This window comes from Podarcis muralis, chromosome 7 (assembly GCF_964188315.1).
Source record: "Podarcis muralis chromosome 7, rPodMur119.hap1.1, whole genome shotgun sequence".
Lineage (NCBI taxonomy): Eukaryota > Metazoa > Chordata > Lepidosauria > Squamata > Lacertidae > Podarcis > Podarcis muralis.
Genome location: NC_135661.1, coordinates 73,312,401 through 73,322,121, shown reverse-complemented (window position 1 = coordinate 73,322,121; position 9,721 = coordinate 73,312,401). Strand labels below are relative to the sequence as shown.

The 9,721-nt window shown below is 44.6% G+C and overlaps 1 protein-coding gene across 1 annotated transcript in view; it reads left to right on the top strand.

Annotated features, from left to right (window-relative positions):
• Nucleotides 1–9,581: 9,581 nt before the first annotated feature.
• The window catches only part of FCGBP (Fc gamma binding protein), a 72,994-nt gene continuing 72,854 nt past the window's right edge, over nt 9,582–9,721 (top strand). The window contains exon 1 of the mRNA XM_077932487.1: nt 9,582–9,604. The gene's annotated coding sequence lies outside the window, so the exon portion shown is untranslated. The remainder of the gene's footprint in view (nt 9,605–9,721) is intronic.

The window sequence follows — 9,721 nt, the reverse complement described above, 5'->3', positions numbered from 1 at the left end:
ACTAATGGGGTCTCTTGTTGACGCTGCGGCACCGGCGCACGATTTCCGTTCTCATCCTGGGGCAAATTTTGTGACACAAGGTACTACTTCCAGGTTAGCGGAGTTTGTAACCCGAAGCGCTTGTAACCCGAGGTGTTTGTAACCCGAGGTACCACTGTACTGCTGGCAAAAAAGAAGAACTCCAGACCTTCCTGATGTCAGCTGGCTGGGGACAGGGAGGATAAAAATCAATAGCGTTTATTATTTCCTCAGCACCACCACTTAACCAGGCACCAGGAGGGGTGGGATTCACATTATTTAGAATTAATAGCCATCCAAATCTCAAGCTGCACGCCTCTCATTTCCTCGTGATCAATTGCAGTTTCCTGTTATGACAGCAAATACCTGAAATGATGGCCACATCCTAAACGAATTGCACTTAAAGTTGAGTCATCTCCAACCTTCCCTTTAAGTGCCACATTGCCTTTTGAAAGGAAAGAGGAAAAAGTACAACTGCAGTGCTGCAACAGAGCCATGGAATTGGGCGTGTTACTCTAAACTGCAGAAATCCCTCTTAAATTATGACAGTGAATGAAACAAAAATGCAACGACTCTTGATTGCAAACTCAACCACATATTTATTTGGAATATTAATGCCTTACCTACTCAACAAAGTTAAAATGCAACAAAATAGACAATAGTTGCTAGGGAGGAGCAAAGGTGTGTAAACATTTCCAAGCTGCATACTTCAGATGTTCCAGCTGTTATAAAGGATGATACCCAACTGGGAGGGGCAGCTAATGCCGCAGAAGAGAGTATAAGAATTCAAAATGATCTTAACAGATTGGGCGCAAGCTAACAAAATGAATTTCAATAGGGACAAATGTAAGGTTTTGCACTTAGGCAGGAAGAACCAGAGGCAGGAAGAAATATAGGTTGGGGGACACCTGGCTTACTAGCAGTTCATGTGAAAAGGATCTAGGGGTCTTAGTGGACCACAAGCTTCACATGAGTCAACAGTGTGATGCAGCAGCAAAAAAAAAGCTAATGCTATTCTAGGCTGCATCAACAGAAGTATAGTGTCCAGATCAAGGGAAGTAATAGTACCATGATAGTAGTAGTAGTAGTAGTAGTAGTAGTAGTAGTAGTAATAATAATAATAATAATAATAATAATAATAATACCACAAAGCCTAAAGCTCCTCATTAAAGGGCAATGATGGCTACGATATCAACAACCTCAGATATGCAGATGGCAAAACCTGGATGGCAGAAAGTGAGGAGGAATTAAATAACTTTTTAATGAGGGTGAAAGAGGAGAGCGAAAAATATGGTGTGAAGCTCAACATCAAAAAAACTAAGATCATGGCCACTGGTCCCATCACCTCCTGGCAAATAGAAGGGGGGAGGGGAAATGGAGGCAGTGAGAGATTTTACTTTCTTGGGCTCCATGATCACTGCAGATGGTGACAGCAGTCACAAAATTAAAAGACGCCTGCTTCTTGGGAGAAAAGCAATGACAAACCTATACAGCATCTTAAAAAGCAGAGACATCACCTTGCCGACAAAGGTCCACATATTTAAAGCTATGGTTTTCCCAGTGGTGATGTGTGGAAGTGAAAGCTGGACCATAAAGAAGGCTGATCGCCGAAGAATCCATGCTTTTGAATTATGGTGCTGGAGGAGACTCTTGAGAGTCCCATGGACTGCAAGAAGATCCAACCCATCCATTCTGGAGGAAATCAGCCCTGAGTGCTCACTGGAAGGACAGATCCCAAAGCTGAGGCTCTTCAAAGCCCATGACACCTTTGGTAAAGGCTGTTCTCCAATTGGAGCGCTCACAGGCTAGTGTTTCCCAATTGCGTGGCAAGTCCCCTCCCCCATGTGAAATGAAGACACAGGACACATTATTTAAGGTTAATGGGCATAAAAAGGCCACAACTTTATTGATTACAGGAATAGGAAGGTATTGGCCTTAGGCATTGGCTCCTATCGACTACCCAGCATGGAGACCGGGAAGGGTTATCCACAAGCCATGGGGGTCCTGTTGAAGTACGCCAACTAGGATCCCACAGGTGTCACCGCTCGGGTGCGTGCCGGAGGCCCTTACCTCATAGAATCATAGAATCATAGAATCATAGAGTTGGAAGAGACCACAAGGGCCATCGAGTCCAACCCCCTGCTAAGCAGGAAACACCATCAGAGCACTCCTGACATATGGTTGTCAAGCCTCTGCTTAAAGACCTCCAAAGAAGGAGACTCCACCACACTCCTTGGCAGCAAATTCCACTGTCGAACAGCTCTTACTGTCAGGAAGTTCTTCCTAATGTTTAGGTGGAATCTTCTTTCTTGTAGTTTGGATCCATTGCTCCGTGTCCGCTTCTCTGGAGCAGCAGAAAACAGCCTTTCTCCCTCCTCTATGTGACATCCTTTTATATATTTGAACATGGCTATCATATCACCCCTTAACCTCCTCTTCTCCAGGCTAAACATGCCCAGCTCCCTTAGCCGTTCCTCATAAGGCATCATTTCCAGGCCTTTGACCATTTTGGTTGCCCTCCTCTGGACACGTTCCAGTTTGTCAGTGTCCTTCTTGAACTGTGGTGCCCAGAACTGGACACAGTACTCCAGGTGAGGTCTGACCAGAGCAGAATACAGTGGCACTATTACTTCCCTTGATCTAGATGCTATACTCCTATTGATGAGGCCCAGAATTGCATTGGCTTTTTTAGCTGCCGCGTCACACTGTTGGCTCATGTCAAGTTTGTGGTCAACCAAGACTCCTAGATCCTTTTCACATGTACTGCTCTCAAGCCAGGTGTCACCCATCTTGTATTTGTGCCTCTCATTTTTTTTGCCCAAGTGCAATACTTTACATTTCTCCCTGTTAAAATTCATCTTGTTTGTTTTGGCCCAGTTCTCTAATCTGTCAAGGTCGTTTTGAAGTGTGATCCTGTCCTCTGGGGTGTTAGCCACCCCTCCCAGTTTGGTGTCATCTGCAAATTTGATCAGGATGCCCTTGAGTCCATCATCCAAGTCGTTGATAAAGATGTTGAATAAGACCGGGCCCAGGACAGAACCCTGTGGCACCCCACTAGTCACTCTTCTCCAGGATGAAGAGGAACCATTGATGAACACCCTTTGGGTTTGGTCAGTCAGCCAGTTACAAATCCACTGAGTGGTAGCATAGTCAAGACCGCATTTTACCAGCTTCTTTACAAGAATATCATGGGGCACCTTGTCAAATGCCTTGCTGAAATCAAGGTAGACTACATCCACTGCGTTCCCTTCATCTACCAGGCTTGTAATTCTGTCAAAAAACGAGATCAGGTTAGTCTGACATGACTTATTTTTCAGAAATCCATGCTGACTATTGGTGATCACAGCATTCCTTTCTAGGTGCTCACAGACTGTTTGCTTAATGATCTGCTCCAGAATCTTCCCTGGTATTGATGTCAGACTGACTGGGCGATAATTATTTGGGTCCTCTCTTTTCCCCTTTTTGAAAATAGGGACAACATTTGCCCTCCTCCAGTCTGCCGGGACTTCGCCTGTTCTCCAGGAATTCTCAAAGATGACTGCCAGTGGTTCTGAAATCACATCTGCCAGTTCTTTTAATACTCTTGGATGCAGTTCATCTGGCCCTGGAGACTTGAATACATCTAGACTAGCCAAGTATTCTTGTACTATCTCCTTAGTTATTCTGGGCTGTATTTCCTCTGCTGAATCATTTGCTCCAAATTCTTCAGGTCGGGCATTGTTTTCTTTATCGGAGAAGACTGAGGCAAAGAAGGCATTGAGGAGTTCAGCCCTTTCTGTGTCCCCTGTTTGCATTTCACCATCTTCTCCTCTGAGTGACCCCACGGTTTCTTTGTTCTTCCTTTTGCTACGAACATACCCATAAAAGCCTTTTTTGTTGCTTTTAACCTCTCTAGCAAGCCTGAGTTCATTTTGTGCTTTAGCTTTTCTGACTTTGTGTCTACACGTGCTGGCTATTTGTTTGAATTCCTCTTTGGTGGTTTCCCCCCTTTTCCATTTTTTGTACACATCCTTTTTTAATCTTAACTCAGTTAAAAGTTCTTTAGATAGCCACCCTGGCTTCTTTAGGCACCTTCCATGTTTCCGTCTCATTGGTATTGCCTGAAGTTGTGCTTTTACTATCTCCCTCTTAACAAACTCCCAGCCATCTTGAACTCCCTTTCCTTTTAGTATTACTGTCCATGGGATCTCACCCAGCACTTCCCTAAGCTTTATGAAGTCGTCTTTCTTAAAGTCGAGAAATTGAGTCCTAGTATGCTTGGCTGCTCCTTTCCGCTGTATAGTAAACTTCAGAAGAGCATGATCACTCGCGCCTAATGATCCTTCCACTTCTACCCCACTAACCAGGTCATCAACATTGGTTAGGACCAGATCTAAAATGGCTGTTCCTCTTGTTGCTTCTCCCACTTTCTGGACAATGAAGTTGTCTGCAAGGGCAGTGAGGAATCTGTTTGACCTTATGCTCTTGGCTGAGTTTGACATCCAACAAATATCCGGGTAATTGAAGTCCCCCATTACTACTATCTCCCTTCCTTTTGCATGCTTGGCCATCTGTTCCAGGAAGGCATCATCTATGTCCTCCGTTTGGCTTGGGGATCTATAGTAAACTCCCACAATGAGGTCACTGTTATTCTTCTCTCCCTTAATTTTGACCCAAATGCTCTCACTTTGGCTTTGAGGTTCTAAATCTTGGATCTCTTCACAGGTATACACATCCCTGACATATAACGCCACTCCTCCTCCTTTCTTGTCTGGTCTGTTTCTTTGAAATAGATTGTATCCCTCCATTATTACATTCCAATCGTGGGATTTATCCCACCAGGTTTCAGTGATTCCTATTATGTCATATTTAGTTTGCTGTACCAGGAGCTCAAGCTCATCTTGTTTATTTCCCATGCTTTGCGCATTAGTGTACAGACATTGAAGTCCATTAACCATTCCCCCGTGTCTCTTATTTAAGGATTTTCTCCTCCCACCACTAGGTCTGCATGCTCTTTGCTCCATTCGGTCTATGACATTTGGATGATCATCTTCATCAATTGATAGACTCCTACCTTCAGGAGCACTGTCTCCCTCCCCCACATTAGTCAGTTGAAACCTCCCTAGGTTTCAGACAAGGCAACACCCCCCGGAGTCCTCTACCAGACTACCCTTTTCATTGGGGGAAGGTGATGGCGCTTCCTTCCCCCTTCATTTGCATAACAATTACCCCTGCCAATGCCTAACCGCCAATACCGAGGAAGTTGTGACGTTTGCTACGAGGTAGGCGAAAAAACCAAAAGGCTGGAAGTGCGCCAAGTTGCAAAAATTCCTACCAGGCCCCTTGCGGCGACCAACCGGAGTCCATAGCAAGGTCATAGCTAGCTAAGCCTAAAGGGTGGGTGGGATGGGAAAACTGGTCAGCTGGAACGGGGCAAAGAGGGCGGTCCCCGGTCGTGCCTGGCCTTAAATGGGCTAAGCCATGCCTCCCTAGCCTGCCAATTGGCGGGCAGGGTTGCAGGCATGCCCGGGGATTCCCTTGTTCTCACGGGGGCAAAAAGGCCAGCCCCCGCGTATGTGAGAGGGGGTATCCCGCAACCCCCTCTCCTCTCCAGTTCGGAAATGGCTTTGTTGGTGTTTATACTACATTTTTTAAAGATTTGCCTTGAGATAGTCTTTAAACCTCTTTTGTTGACCACTAGCATTTTTAAGTTAGGAATAGAGTAGTTGCTTTGGAAGATGATAATCAGACATCCACACAACATGACCAGTCCAACGAAGTTGATGTTGAAGAATCATTGCTTCAACACTGGTGATCTCTGCTTCTTCCAGTACACTGGTATTAGTTCACCTGTCTTCCCCAGTGATGTGTAAAAAATTTTGGAGACACCGTTGATGGAATCTTTCGAGGAGTTGGAGATGCCGTTTATAAATGGTCCATGTTTCACAAGCATACAGTAAGGTTGGTAGTACAATAGCTTTGTAAACAAGCATTTTGGTTTTCCTGCCAATGTCCCGGTCCTCAAACACTCTGCACTTCAATTGGGAGAAAGCCGCACTTGTGGAGCTCAGGCGATGCTGGATTTTGGCATCAGTGTCGGCCCTTGTGGAAAGAGAACTGCCCAGGTAGGAGAAATGATTGACATTGTCCAATGTTACACCACTGAGTTGGATTGGTGGTGCTGCAGAGGGGTTATTTTGTACTTGTTGGTGCAGCACTTTGGTTTTTTGAATGTTCAGTGATAGGCCAAGCTTTTTGTAAGCTTCTGCGAAGATATTTAGAATTGTTTGGAGGTCATTCTCTGAACATGCACATACTACGCTGTCATCAGCATACTGAAGCTCTATGACGTAAGTTACGGTAACCTTAATCTTTGCTTTCAGCCTACTCAGATTAAAGAGCTTTCCATTTGTTTGATATATGATTTCTACACTAGTGGGGAGTTTCCCTTCGACAAAGTGCACACCATATAGGAATTGGGTATGCATTCTTTGGAATCCTGCCCCCCCCCCAATTACATATTAGTCATTCTCTGCTCTAGCAATTGTTTATTTCTGAGTGGAGATTCGAAGCTTTGTGTCCCAGGTCCTGCCAAGGCAGCTAAGAAGCAAAAGCCTACAATAAACAATATATAAAAAATAGCAAGTTGTGCAAAAGAACCAAAGCAAGCTACCGAAATTAGAAGCTGGGGGTGGTAGTGGAAAGGAGAGGAAGAGAACATTTTTGGGGTGTGTGTGACAAGGATCACCTATATTTTGCAATTCAGTTGAGAAACATGTCACTCTGTGTTCACGCTCTCTAATCTTGTGTTATCTGACTTCCACCGTGCCCAACTGCCATTTCTAAAGAGTGGACATTTCCTGGATGGTTTGGCGGAACTCGATTTGCATAAGACTCATTGGCCCTATAAAAAGGGAAAGGACAGCAGAGAAGCAGTGAGGTGGGGGGCAGAACCCACCTTTGCTCTCCTCTGTTGTGCCGTGACAAGTCGACTCAAGCGCTGAAGGTAAGAGACTTCTCTGGGGTTCTTCATTGTCAGCCACAATCTGCTGAACGAAGCCAACCAAGGGCAGAGTATACATTTATCAGTATAAAGACCCCATTCTGTTATCTGTGGAGGCCAGTCCATTAGGGCATTTGAAGGAGAGTCCATTTGACTCTCCTTCCTTGGAGGTTTTTGAGCAGAGGTTGGGTGGCCACCTGTCATGGAACCTTTAGTTGAGATTCCTGCATTGTGGGGTGGTGGTGGACTACATAACTATCAAGGTGCCTTCCAACTCTACAATTCCATGTTTCTACGAAATGGGGCCCTACCCCACCACACTCAGTCTCCCCTCAGCCAACCCCACTTGCCTAAAAAAAAAAAAAGGTAAAGGACCCTGGATGGTTAAGTCCAGTCAAAGGCGACTATGGGGTTGCAGCCTACCTACAACCAATCCGGGGGGTGGCCCTGCCTGTCAGCTTACTCCCCCTTAGTCTCAGTGTTGCCCCTTGTAGAACTCTGCTGAGAAGAAGAGGACAAAACGAGAATAAGTTGGCTTTCCCGGTTCATGGGCTCTGGTTCCCCCATTACTGGGCTTCTTGCCTTCTGCTCCATAAGTTCCAGTGAGCATCAGCTACCACTGAATGAATGTTGTTCTTATCTTTGCACAGCAGCAAAGGTCAAAGGTTTCTACATGTGCGTGTCTCTACATGTGGGCAAGCCAGAGACAAGCACATGTATGTGGGGGGTATCATATGAGAGGAAGGATTTGCCTGGCAGAATTGGTGGTGGTTGTTGCATCAATTCTTCCCTGGGCCTCCCCCCTACGCCTGCATTTCCTTTACCTTGACAAAAGCAGATTTTGGATAACCTTCCAAGTTCTGCCCATTGAATATTTTAGTTTCTCTGCATTTGCACTTTTGCACAGCTGAGCCCATTTCTATCTCAGTACAACAAGTTCTGCCCTGTTTTACAAGGCTTCTGTCAATATCCCTTGCGAGCCCAAGTGCCTTCCATATGGAGATTGTTTATTTGCACAAATATTTGCACAATGATTTAAATGGGCATTCCCTGAGTTGGGATGAGGGGTGGAGCCTCAAAATGTTTGGCCAGATACTAATCAAGTAGGTAATAAACCTCTGATTACCTCTGATTCACCTTTTAATTGTATCTGAGATAACACAAGGAACTCTTAGCTCTCAAACTGCCCAGGGTATGTTTGTTGGCTGATAGCTATAGCAATTTAAACTATGATGATTTCAGGAGGAATTTCCAGTGGAGGCTTTCGTTGAAATGCAAATAACAGCTTCAAAAAAGTGGGGTTTGTCAGAAAAATGGCAGGGATATAAAAATAGAAAAGAAAAAAATCTCCTCATAGTTTCAGGGCTGCTCAAGATCCCTCCACCAGGCATTTATATAACAAAAAACCTCAACTGCATAATGCAATTAACAACACATCTAGCTTAATTAGGAGGCCTACCTAAAAGATAGACTCACCCCTTATATTCCCAGTCAGCAAATGCACTCTGCATTTAATGGTTGGATCACTTGTATGTTTGCTGCCCTGGGCACCTTTGGGAGCCCACCTACGCAAAACGTGAACCAAATACTCAAAGTGAAGCACAGCTTTGACTTTTACCTTTCTCTTGGTTTTCATTTCATTTATTAGACTTATCTGTCGCTTGTCACCCGAAGGTCTCCAAGTGACTTACAGTAAAAAAAAAAAAAAAAAAGGCAGAGGGCCTTCTCGGTAGTGGCACCCGCCCTGTGGAACGCCCTCCCACCAGATGTCAAAGAGAAAAACAATTATTATTATTATTATTATTATTATTATTATTATTATTATTATTATTACTGCTCCTCTCCTGCAGCTGGTGGGGGTGCAGAGCAGAGGCATACCTGCCTGGGAATTTATCTTTCCACTAGATGTCAAGGCCAGCTGTTGCAAATCAGTGGTGGGTGGGTCCAGGGTCCTCCAGGGGGGGTCCGGCACCTCTCCTCTCCCAAAGCAAAGCAGGAGGATGTTATGAAAAGTTTTACCAGGATTTGAGATGCAGTTCACTACCCAAACACGCACATGTGCATATATTCAGGAAAACAACACACAAAAACGCAACACGTTAGAGAAAGGAACTTGCAGAAATGCATATATTAGGCAAAATTCTGTTTTAAAAATTGCATATATTATGAGAGGTGTACATGACAATGAATAAGAATTATCATGCAGGTGGTTTGTTTGTTCTTGAAAAGAAAATCCCTAAAATTTCAAAATAGGACTAACTGCATTTAAGATTTAAGAGAGAAGTCAAAATTGACACATTTGTCCATCTCTGCCTCACCAAAAACCCACCAAAACCTCAGACTTGCCTGGTTTCTTAAAGCTTCCCTCCTCCCTGACCTCTGCCCTCATTCCACTTCCACAATGTGGGTTATATATTATAGATTTTAGCTATCATCATACCAGGGCTGTCAGTTCTTTGATAAATAGTGTTATCAGTGCTTGCTGCCAAGAAAGATCAGGCAAAATGTTGCCCTTTCCCCTGCCCACTTTTAGGGCACAGAGAGTTAGCTGCTTATATAAGCCCAGCTATTTGGTGAGCTGAACTAGTCAGGTGCCTTCAGCAGGTAAGCGAGATCCTTTTTCTATTCTTTGCCGAGTGAGCAATGCTTTTATATGGGGAGAGATAAGTAACCTGTATGTCAGCAGAAAAGTCCAGGCTTGCCGAAAAGCCATTGGGAACG